The sequence below is a fragment of the Perna viridis genome, chromosome 15, assembly GCF_037379345.1.
Source record: "Perna viridis isolate PV_CMFRI_1.1 ecotype Kerala chromosome 15, ASM3737934v1, whole genome shotgun sequence".
Lineage (NCBI taxonomy): Eukaryota > Metazoa > Mollusca > Bivalvia > Mytilida > Mytilidae > Perna > Perna viridis.
In genome coordinates this window covers 24,939,596-24,948,801 of record NC_142459.1, presented here as the reverse complement: position 1 = coordinate 24,948,801, position 9,206 = coordinate 24,939,596, and the positions used below count along the sequence as shown (strand labels likewise).

At 32.5% G+C, this 9,206-nt stretch overlaps 1 long non-coding RNA gene across 1 annotated transcript; it reads right to left on the bottom strand.

The window, feature by feature from the left end:
- Positions 1 to 3,208: 3,208 nt before the first annotated feature.
- Positions 3,209 to 9,186, bottom strand: LOC148597584 (uncharacterized). The gene is made up of 4 exons (XR_015918918.1): positions 9,092 to 9,186; positions 8,236 to 8,320; positions 5,616 to 5,726; positions 3,209 to 5,208 (listed from the first exon to the last, which is right to left on the bottom strand). It is a non-coding gene; the product is annotated as an uncharacterized LOC148597584 (long non-coding RNA).
- Between the last annotated feature and the right edge of the window lie 20 nt (positions 9,187 to 9,206).

The window sequence follows — 9,206 nt, the reverse complement described above, 5'->3', positions numbered from 1 at the left end:
CGAGTTGCTCATAAAAAGTCAAGTCCGGGGTAGACAAACGAGGAAAGGAAAACTATGACCCGTTGAATAAATCAGTTTTCATGGTGCTGATGGATACACCATAACGATCCACGAGTTCATGATGACGACCATAAAACTTCTGTAGTGATGACTTCAATCTTGTAGCAACATAACCCTGTTCCAGAAGCCTATTTGCTAGAGTTCTAGCGCGATACAAAAAGTCTGCGTAGTTTCGGCCAGCTCTGGCATAACGTACGAGTTGTGATATGAACACTCCATACGCAGGAGCCGAAGGGATGTTGCCACAGATGAAAGGAAAGTTGACAATTCTGAATGAAAAGTCATCACGTTTGTCGTAAAGTTTGGTCAATAGTTTTCCTTTACCATCGATTTCTAAGTGTAGGTCAAGATAAGAGGCTGACTTCACAGTATCTGTAGTATCTTTTATCTCAAGTTCTTTTGGGTAGATGCGATGTATCAAATCCCCGAAATTAGGATTGTTTAAAGATAACACGTCATTTATATAGCGGAAACTGAGATTGAAGGATCTAGCCAAACAATATTCTTTCTTTCTGATCAGATCAGCTATAAAGTCAGCCTCATAAGAGTGAAGGAATAGGTCAGCTAGTAAAGGAGCACAATTTGTTCCCATTGGAATGCCGACCGTTTGTTGAAAAACACGTCCACCACACTGGACAAATATGTTGTCGATTAAAAATTCCAGCATTTTGTAAACATCTTCCTCTGTATATTTGGAAGATGATTTTGAATTATTTCTTACAAAGTATGAGGAATCTCTACCAAGAACTATATATTTGTATCTAGGTGTACCATCTTTTTTGGAAAAACAACGATGTGTAATGTTTTTAAGTCGGGATTTAACTGAGTATGGGGAATAGAAGTATACAGTGTTGAAAAATCATAGGTTTTAATGCTATTATATTCAGATAATAGTCTTGAACTGATTGTCTCCAAAAGATCTTTTGAATTTTTCAGGATCCACATTGAATTAATACCACTACGGGAGTAACAAGTGTTGTGGTAGGACTGTAGACCCTCTTTGACAGTTGTGAGTATAGAAGTTAAAAGTTTTGAAAGAGGTTTGGTGGTACATTTTGCAGATCCAGTTATGAAACGTTGTTTGTATGGATTCTTGTGAAGTTTAGGAATCCAGTACATAGACGGTAAATCACAATCATCGCCCTTGGTAGAGAGACCAAAAGATGATGGCACAGATTTATGGTTTTCCACAATCTCTTCTTTGGAAAGAGTGGTAGCAGTGTAGGTCTTATCACTGCTATTATTTTCTACGTCTACCTCTGATAATAAACATTGGATATAAAACGTTTTGCAGACAAAAACAATGTTGTTTTGGGCTTTTTAAAATATGTATAGTAATATAAAGTCGAGAATATTTAATGGTGTAGAATACTCTGATTTTTTCCCATGTAATATTGGAATCAGACAAGGGGGAAACCTTTCCCCTATATTGTTCTCTCTTTATGTGAACGATTTAGACAATTTTATGTCTGAGAATAACATCTGTGGTTTACAAAGTCTCTCAGGTGATATAGAAACAGAACTTGATAAATATGTTAAGCTTTTTCTTATATTATATGCAGATGATACTTTTCTATTGTCCGAAACTGCAATTGATCTTCAAAACCAATTGAATTCTTTACATGAATATTGTACTCGATGGAAACTAAAGGTTAATGTGGATAAAAGTCAAATTGTTATATTTTCTAAGGGAAGACCCCTTGATAACATTAGTTTGTAATACAATGGAAAGGAATTACATATTGTAAATGAATTCATGTACCTTGGAGTTGTCTTTTCTAGGACAGGAGGATTAGCGAAAGTGAAAAAATATAACGCAGATAAGGCAACGCGTGCGATGTATGATCTCATACGGAATGGAAGGATACACAACCTGTCCATAGAATGTCAAATAGATTTATTTGATAAGATTATACAGCCAATACTACTATATGGTTGTGAAGTTTGGGGCGCTGGCAATAACTCTGTCATCGAAAGGGTGCATATTAAATTCTGTAAATTAATTATGAACGTTAAAAAATCGACTCCGGATTTCATGATATACGGGGAACTCGGACGCTATCATCTTGATATATGTATTAAACTGCGAATTATCAACTACGTGGTAGCGATGGTAAGATACCTTGTATTCTTTATCGCTTGGCGCACAAGAATTTTGCTAATACTCCGTGGCTTAAATATGTTAAGTCGATATATAGCGGAAAATCGCATGTGTGGATCGAACAATCATTCGTTAGCACGACATGGTTATATTCCTCTATAAAACAAACACTTGTAAACAATTTTAAACAGAACTGGCTATCCAAGGTACATGAATCTCCAAAAGCTCTTAATTATAAGATTTACAAAGAAAACTTAAAGTTAGAAAATTTTTTCAACATTCTTAATGACAAAAATGCTATAACTCTTTGCAGATTTCGTACTATGAACCATAAACTACCTATTTAATCTGGTAGATGGCTTAATATACCAAGAGAAAATCGAACTTGTACATTATGTCAAAATCAAGATATCGGGGATGAATTTCATTATCTTTTGGTTTGTTCAGCTCTTAATAATTAACGAAAGATGCATATTAAACAAAAATTTTATCTACGCCCCAATATTCTTAAACTCAACGAATTAATGAATAGCAGCCATCCACCAGAGCTAGTTAAGGTATGCAAATTTATTAATATTATTAATAAAAAGTTAGAATCACCTGGGTAAATTGTTGATATCTGTGTACCTCCTATGTTTCTGTTCATTTGATAATTTTTGTATAATTGTACATTTTATTTTGTTTTGTCATATTTCTCTGTACCTATGTTAAGGTTAATGAGAATATATATATAGTACGTCAAATACAATAAGTAACTTCAATCCTTTACTTTTGTCGTTCAGTTTCTTTGTAGTGGGAGCTTAGTTTTTTTTAAAAATATTCATATGAAATTAAGAACAATATATTTTCACGGTAAGTATTCTCATTTTCATTTCATTAAATCGTGCAAGATCGATGCACTAGCAAATAGACACTATTATTTCAAATAGCAAATTTTCAAATTATTTAAAAGAAAAAATACAAATATCTCAAAGTAACTTGATTATTTTATTCTTAGCAATAAAAAGACACTATAACGATTAGATGCCTTTCAGAACATTTTCAGGTCTATTGCAATCGTACGATTTAGAGTAATTCATGTCAAAATATCTCTGCTAATACACAATAATTTTATTCATTCAAAAAGTATTTTAAAAGATTTTTTTCATACCTCAAGCTGACCAATGTTTAAGGAAATTTTGCCAAGTAATGAAAAAGAAATAAGCGATTTTATCCGTTCAGGCCATTTTCAGGTCAATCCCAATCGCGCGATTTAGAGTCGTTCAGGTCAAGATTTCTCCGCTATTACACAATATTTTTTCTTTATTAAAAAAGCAATTTAAAGTATTTTATCATATCTCAAAGTGGCCAAAGTCTGAATCGATTCTGTCCAGAAATAAAAAAGATATTAACGATTTTATCCGTTCAGGTCATTTTCATGTCAAAGTTATTCGGGCGATTTAGAGTCATTCAGGTCAAGATTTCTCTGCTATTACACAATACTTTTTAATTTTGAAAAAAATGATCTAATGATTATTATCATATCTCAAACTGACCAAAGTTTTATTTGATTCTGTATCGTAATAAAAAGTTATTATACTCGGCGTCACATAAATAAGATACTGTTAAAATTTGAATAAAAATATTTTCTACGACTTTATTGACATTGCTCATTCGTTTAGCCAAACGGCTTCTCCCTAAACATTGAATCGTTAAAGAGTAATCAAGGGAACCAAGGTTATAGCGGCAATCAAAAGAATGTAATCCAGGGACAAAGACCAGACATGGAAAACAGACATACACAACAAAGAACATAAAGTAACTAAAATCATACATACAAAGTAACAAAAGTAAATGAGCAACTCGGACTCCAACAAAAACTGGGAGCATGGACCAGGTGCACCGGTAGGGTAAGCATCGTATGTTTTTCTAGAAACACCCGCCAAGTTGCTCATAAAAAGTCAAGTCCGGGGTAGACAAACGAGGAAAGGAAAACTATGACCCGTTGAATAAATCAGTTTTCATGGTGTTGATGGATACACCATAACGATCCACGAGTTCATGATGACGACCATAAAACTTCTGTAGTGATGACTTCAATCTTGTAGCAACATAACCCTGTTCCAGAAGCCTATTTGCTAGAGTTCTAGCGCGATACAAAAAGTCTGCGTAGTTTCGGCAAGCTCTGGCATAACGTACGAGTTGTGATATGAACACTCCATACGCAGGAGCCGAAGGGATGCTGCCACAGATGAAAGGAAAGTTGACAATTCTGAATGAAAAGTCATCACGTTTGTCGTAAAGTTTGGTCAATAGTTTTCCTTTACCATCCCGGTCAGATTTTAATTCTCGGTGCCAATATTTACATTGTCGGCAATGTTTACAGTGATCGGGTTGCTAGCAGATGTTGTTTACGTTTAAATGGTTTATAAAAAAACCGAAGAACCCAGAATGCATTTCGGCGTAATTTCGGAATATCTCGGATTTATTTTACGCGAACAACGTACAATACCGAGTTGATCAAGCAGACGATTGTCACCGGAGTTCGACGGGAATTTACGAACTTCGTTAGTAAACAAATCGTCCCGTAGAAACCAACATGGCGGATATGATATGGGATTTTCCCGTAAGGATTTGTTACGCATGATTTAAGCTAATAAGCGACTCGTTGGTACTAACACGTCATGCATATATGCAAACTATCTTCATATTAAATAAAAGAGACAACTTTAGCGATAAGTCCCGACGGTTTAAAAAGTAGAGCTTCAATTCGAAAATGTGTTGTATGTGACGTCGAGTATAGACAGGGACCAGGGAAAAAAATCAATCTACTCGGAAATCCTCTTTCTCTGTTTAATTCAATTTATATGACCTTCACCTACAACTTCTCCAGCACAGATAACCATTGGACAGTATAAATAACAAGAAACTCTAATGTCTAAATATAGGTCCACAGTAGTGAATTCAGAAATGTCAACTTGGAAATATTGTCAAAGAGGCATAACTCCAGTTTAAAATTCAAGTTATAATACAGTTCAGCAAATTATAGTCCATTTCAAATTCAGGCTCTGAAAATACACAAAAAATATTAAATGGAAATGTAAATGAACTTTTATAAATTAAGGTGCATATTAATTTAGTATTCAACAAGGGTCTTATAGTCTGTGCTTAACTCCTGACACAAATTACAAACAAGTTATATCTAACTTAACATTTTTCCATCACGATAAGATATACACATACATATATATGTGTGTGTGTTTGTTGGTGTTTGATTGCATTTATTTATCTTTTTGCAATAATTTCTATTTTTGTTCTATAATGTTGCCATAAAAATATATCTACATCAAATAAAAAATATAAACAAATATTCAAATATGTACCCTACATGCAGCTAATAAGATAAACATTTTCTATTCAGATTTACAGCAAACACACTAATCAATTATAAATTAATTAACAAACTCATATTCACACTAATTTTAAGGTTCCTTCTTCCAAATCTTCCTTCAACTCTTCAATAGTCATATCGTATTTTTCTAATTTGCTATGTTCTTTTTCTTTTTTTGGTATTCCAGTAGACAACCTGCAATTGATAATATGATTAAATGTTTTGGTAGCATAACATTTTCAAAGCAAGTAACATCAAAATATAATTATACCACAACAGCAGGAAAATATGAAATAATCATTAGATGCATAAAAAGCATTAAAAGCATATAATATTTACATCACAAGACAACAAAGCATAAGCAGTTCTGTGTTAAAAAGCAACACAAACATAGAGAGTTAATATTAGTACACAGTATGAAAATAAAGGCAATTTTAAAGCACAACGATCAAGCTGATATTTTTTTTATATAAATGTATGTAAAAAAGAAGCAAATAACCTAAATGCACAACACTACAACCACACAGTCCAAGTAGCTACCTTTGGACCTATTTTGTTAAAATTCAGAGTCATCAATCTTATTTCTTACATAATCTATCATTTTCATGAAATGAAGCGATGTAAATTTAAAGGATAGCTACTTTGACATCAATAAGTTATAACTTGTGAACAAAACTACATGCAATTCTTTCGCTTTATCATCATGCTTATTAATGTATGATAAAAGAAGACTTTATCAATACATATTGGATAATCACATATTTATCAATGTGTATATACAATGTTCATGTACTCATCAAAATATTTACAATCCTCCTTAAAAACAATGTTACATGCCGGTGCTACAGTATTCATACAGTAACAAAGCATCTCCACAACGTGCAGCTTCATGCCACTGAAGATGTGAAAAGTCCTTAAAACCCTGAACTGTTGGGACAAACGTTATCATAACTATTTCATGTTTTAGATAATATGATAAGCAGTGTGATTTTTAGAGATGCATTTAATGAAATACAGTTAAGGCTTTGCAAAGCTAGCTATCTCACCTTTATCACACACTAATATTTTGTTTTGGATTTCCAATTAATGATGACACTTTATAGACGTATTATTCTTCATTGGTTCTTATATAATACTATACAATACCAAAGAGATTTTATGTTCAAATAAAAAATAAAATTTACGCTATACTGCTTATTACAGTAATTGCTATATACATATGGAGACATAAACATACATGTAACATGTTGAATAAAAATCCATTTCAATTATAGCTAGCTATCTCACCTTTACCACACACTAATATTTTGTTTTGGATTTCCAATTAATGATGACACTTTATAGACGTATTATTCTTCATTGGTTCCTATATAATACTATACAATACCAAAGAGATTTTATGTTCAAATAAAAAATAAAATTTACGCTATACTTCTTATTACAGTAATTGCTATATACATATGGAGACATAAACATACATGTACATGTAACATGTTGAATAAAAATCCATTTCAATTATAGCTGGCTTAAAAAAAAAATTTAGAATAATCAAAAGTTTTGATGTGAAATTCTTATTCCTCACTAGAATCAGACTGTTAATATTCAATGAAGATATTATGAGGTGAAGAATCTCTATCACTTTGCTCATTACTATCTTCAGGCATAATCAAGGGAGGAAGGTGAAATTCTAATTCATCACTGGAATCAGATTGTAAATTTAGAGCAGTGTCTCTGCAACTAACCTCATAGCCAATAGGAGGCTGAGTTTCATCATCACTGCCAAATGTACATTCTGATTCAGGTGAAGGCAAAGGAGAATCAGTCTGTGTAAGAATCATTGAGTCATAGAAACTGGCTCGAAAACAAATTGGAGGTTGTGTTTCATCTGAATCAATGAAACTTGCACTGACTGATTCACCTGCATGGTCATTGGCGTACTCTGATTCTGACAACAGTTGACTTTCAAAATCATTTTCAGAATGTTTTAAAAGTAACTTTGTATCATAATCAGATAGGGTATCATCACCAGATGAAAACCCTATGACGTCAATTGGCTGACTGTATTCTGATGAAGACTCATTTGATGATGTCTCTACAAAATCTAAATAAAAAAAATCATCATCAACAGCAGCAATTATGCTTGCCTTCTCCCCACATGTACGGCAATTACAGTCTCCTGGATATGTGCAGGCATCATGAAGTTCCTCAGCTATATTTTTATCTTGGAGAACTCCAAAATATTCACCAAAGGTAAATCTGTACATTAATGCTGCATTAGCATCATCACCTTTTGAAAATTCCATCCAAAATCTTTTAATAAGACCACTTCTAGCCATTTTCTGTAAAATCACAGAATATGAACGTTTCATTCTTACGATCCTGCTGAATTAATAAAATACAACCCTTTCCTTATAGTTAGGTTACTACAACAAAGTACATCTTAACAAGCATCCAAGTAAGATTTTGTTTTCAATATGCATTTAAATATATATCAATCCAAATTATTCAATAGAGTTAACTTATTCATTGGCGGACCTGGGGGTGTGCAAGGGGTTAATGCCCCTCTTTTTCACTATACAAATTAAATCATGTCCTAGCATCATCCCTTTTTCTGAGGAACCAAAGCTTGCTTCCAACATTTTCAAATTGTATAGATCCGCCCCATGCTAATGTCAAAATATAAAATAGAAGCTACCATACATACCATTAAATGAGATGAAAAAGTTAACTTTGTATTCCTATGCGGCAGGTAGGTCTAATTGTTCTTTCTAACAGAAAGTACAAATATACTGCAAAAGATAAATCATATTAATGAAATGTGTATTACATGAACATGGTATAGGTTTGTATTATAAAATAGTATCTTAGTTCACATTTTAGGGGGAAGACATCATCCAGAATAAACTGCTAGTTTTTTTCTAATAATTTACTTTTATGTGCATTCAGTAATTACTATTTTTTTTTTTGGCAAATTATTTGAAAAATTATCTCCCTAAGCTTGGTCACACTGTAATTGGCATTTATTGTAATGGTGTTTTGCATTATCCACAAACTTTCATATAGGATGGACAGATAATTAAAACTTAGCTTTGGTTACCACCCCCTCCTTTAATGATGAGTTTGAAAATCTACATAAAATACTAACACACAAATAGTAAAATGTTTGTATTGAATGTTCAGTACAAATATATATATATCTTATGTTACAATTTAAAATAAGTTGAGTTATGTGTATTATATATATGAACAAGACTTTATCAAAGGGAGATAACTGACATCATGAATAATTGTAAAAAATGACAAATTAATGTGAATTGCAATAAAATAACGCTTAAACTCAATCATTCTTAACTATAAAACTCAATTTAATCGCTTCAGAAAAAGTGCCAATGGGTGCCGTTCACTACTTCATTTTTCATTTGCTAAGAAGCATGATGAATGCGGCAAACACTTTTACCACAAAATCATAATTTTGAAATATTTAAAGATTGTCAACCGTTTACAATTATAAGTAATACTTATAAACTATAAATAAAATATAATAGAAACAACTAACTTACCTTGTCTAGTGCGTATAAGAAATAAATAACAATTTAAATATCCACGTGAAGCACGACCCCGCGGAATCAGCAGATTTAGGCGATATTTACCGTTGGATTATCTGCCCTTTTACTA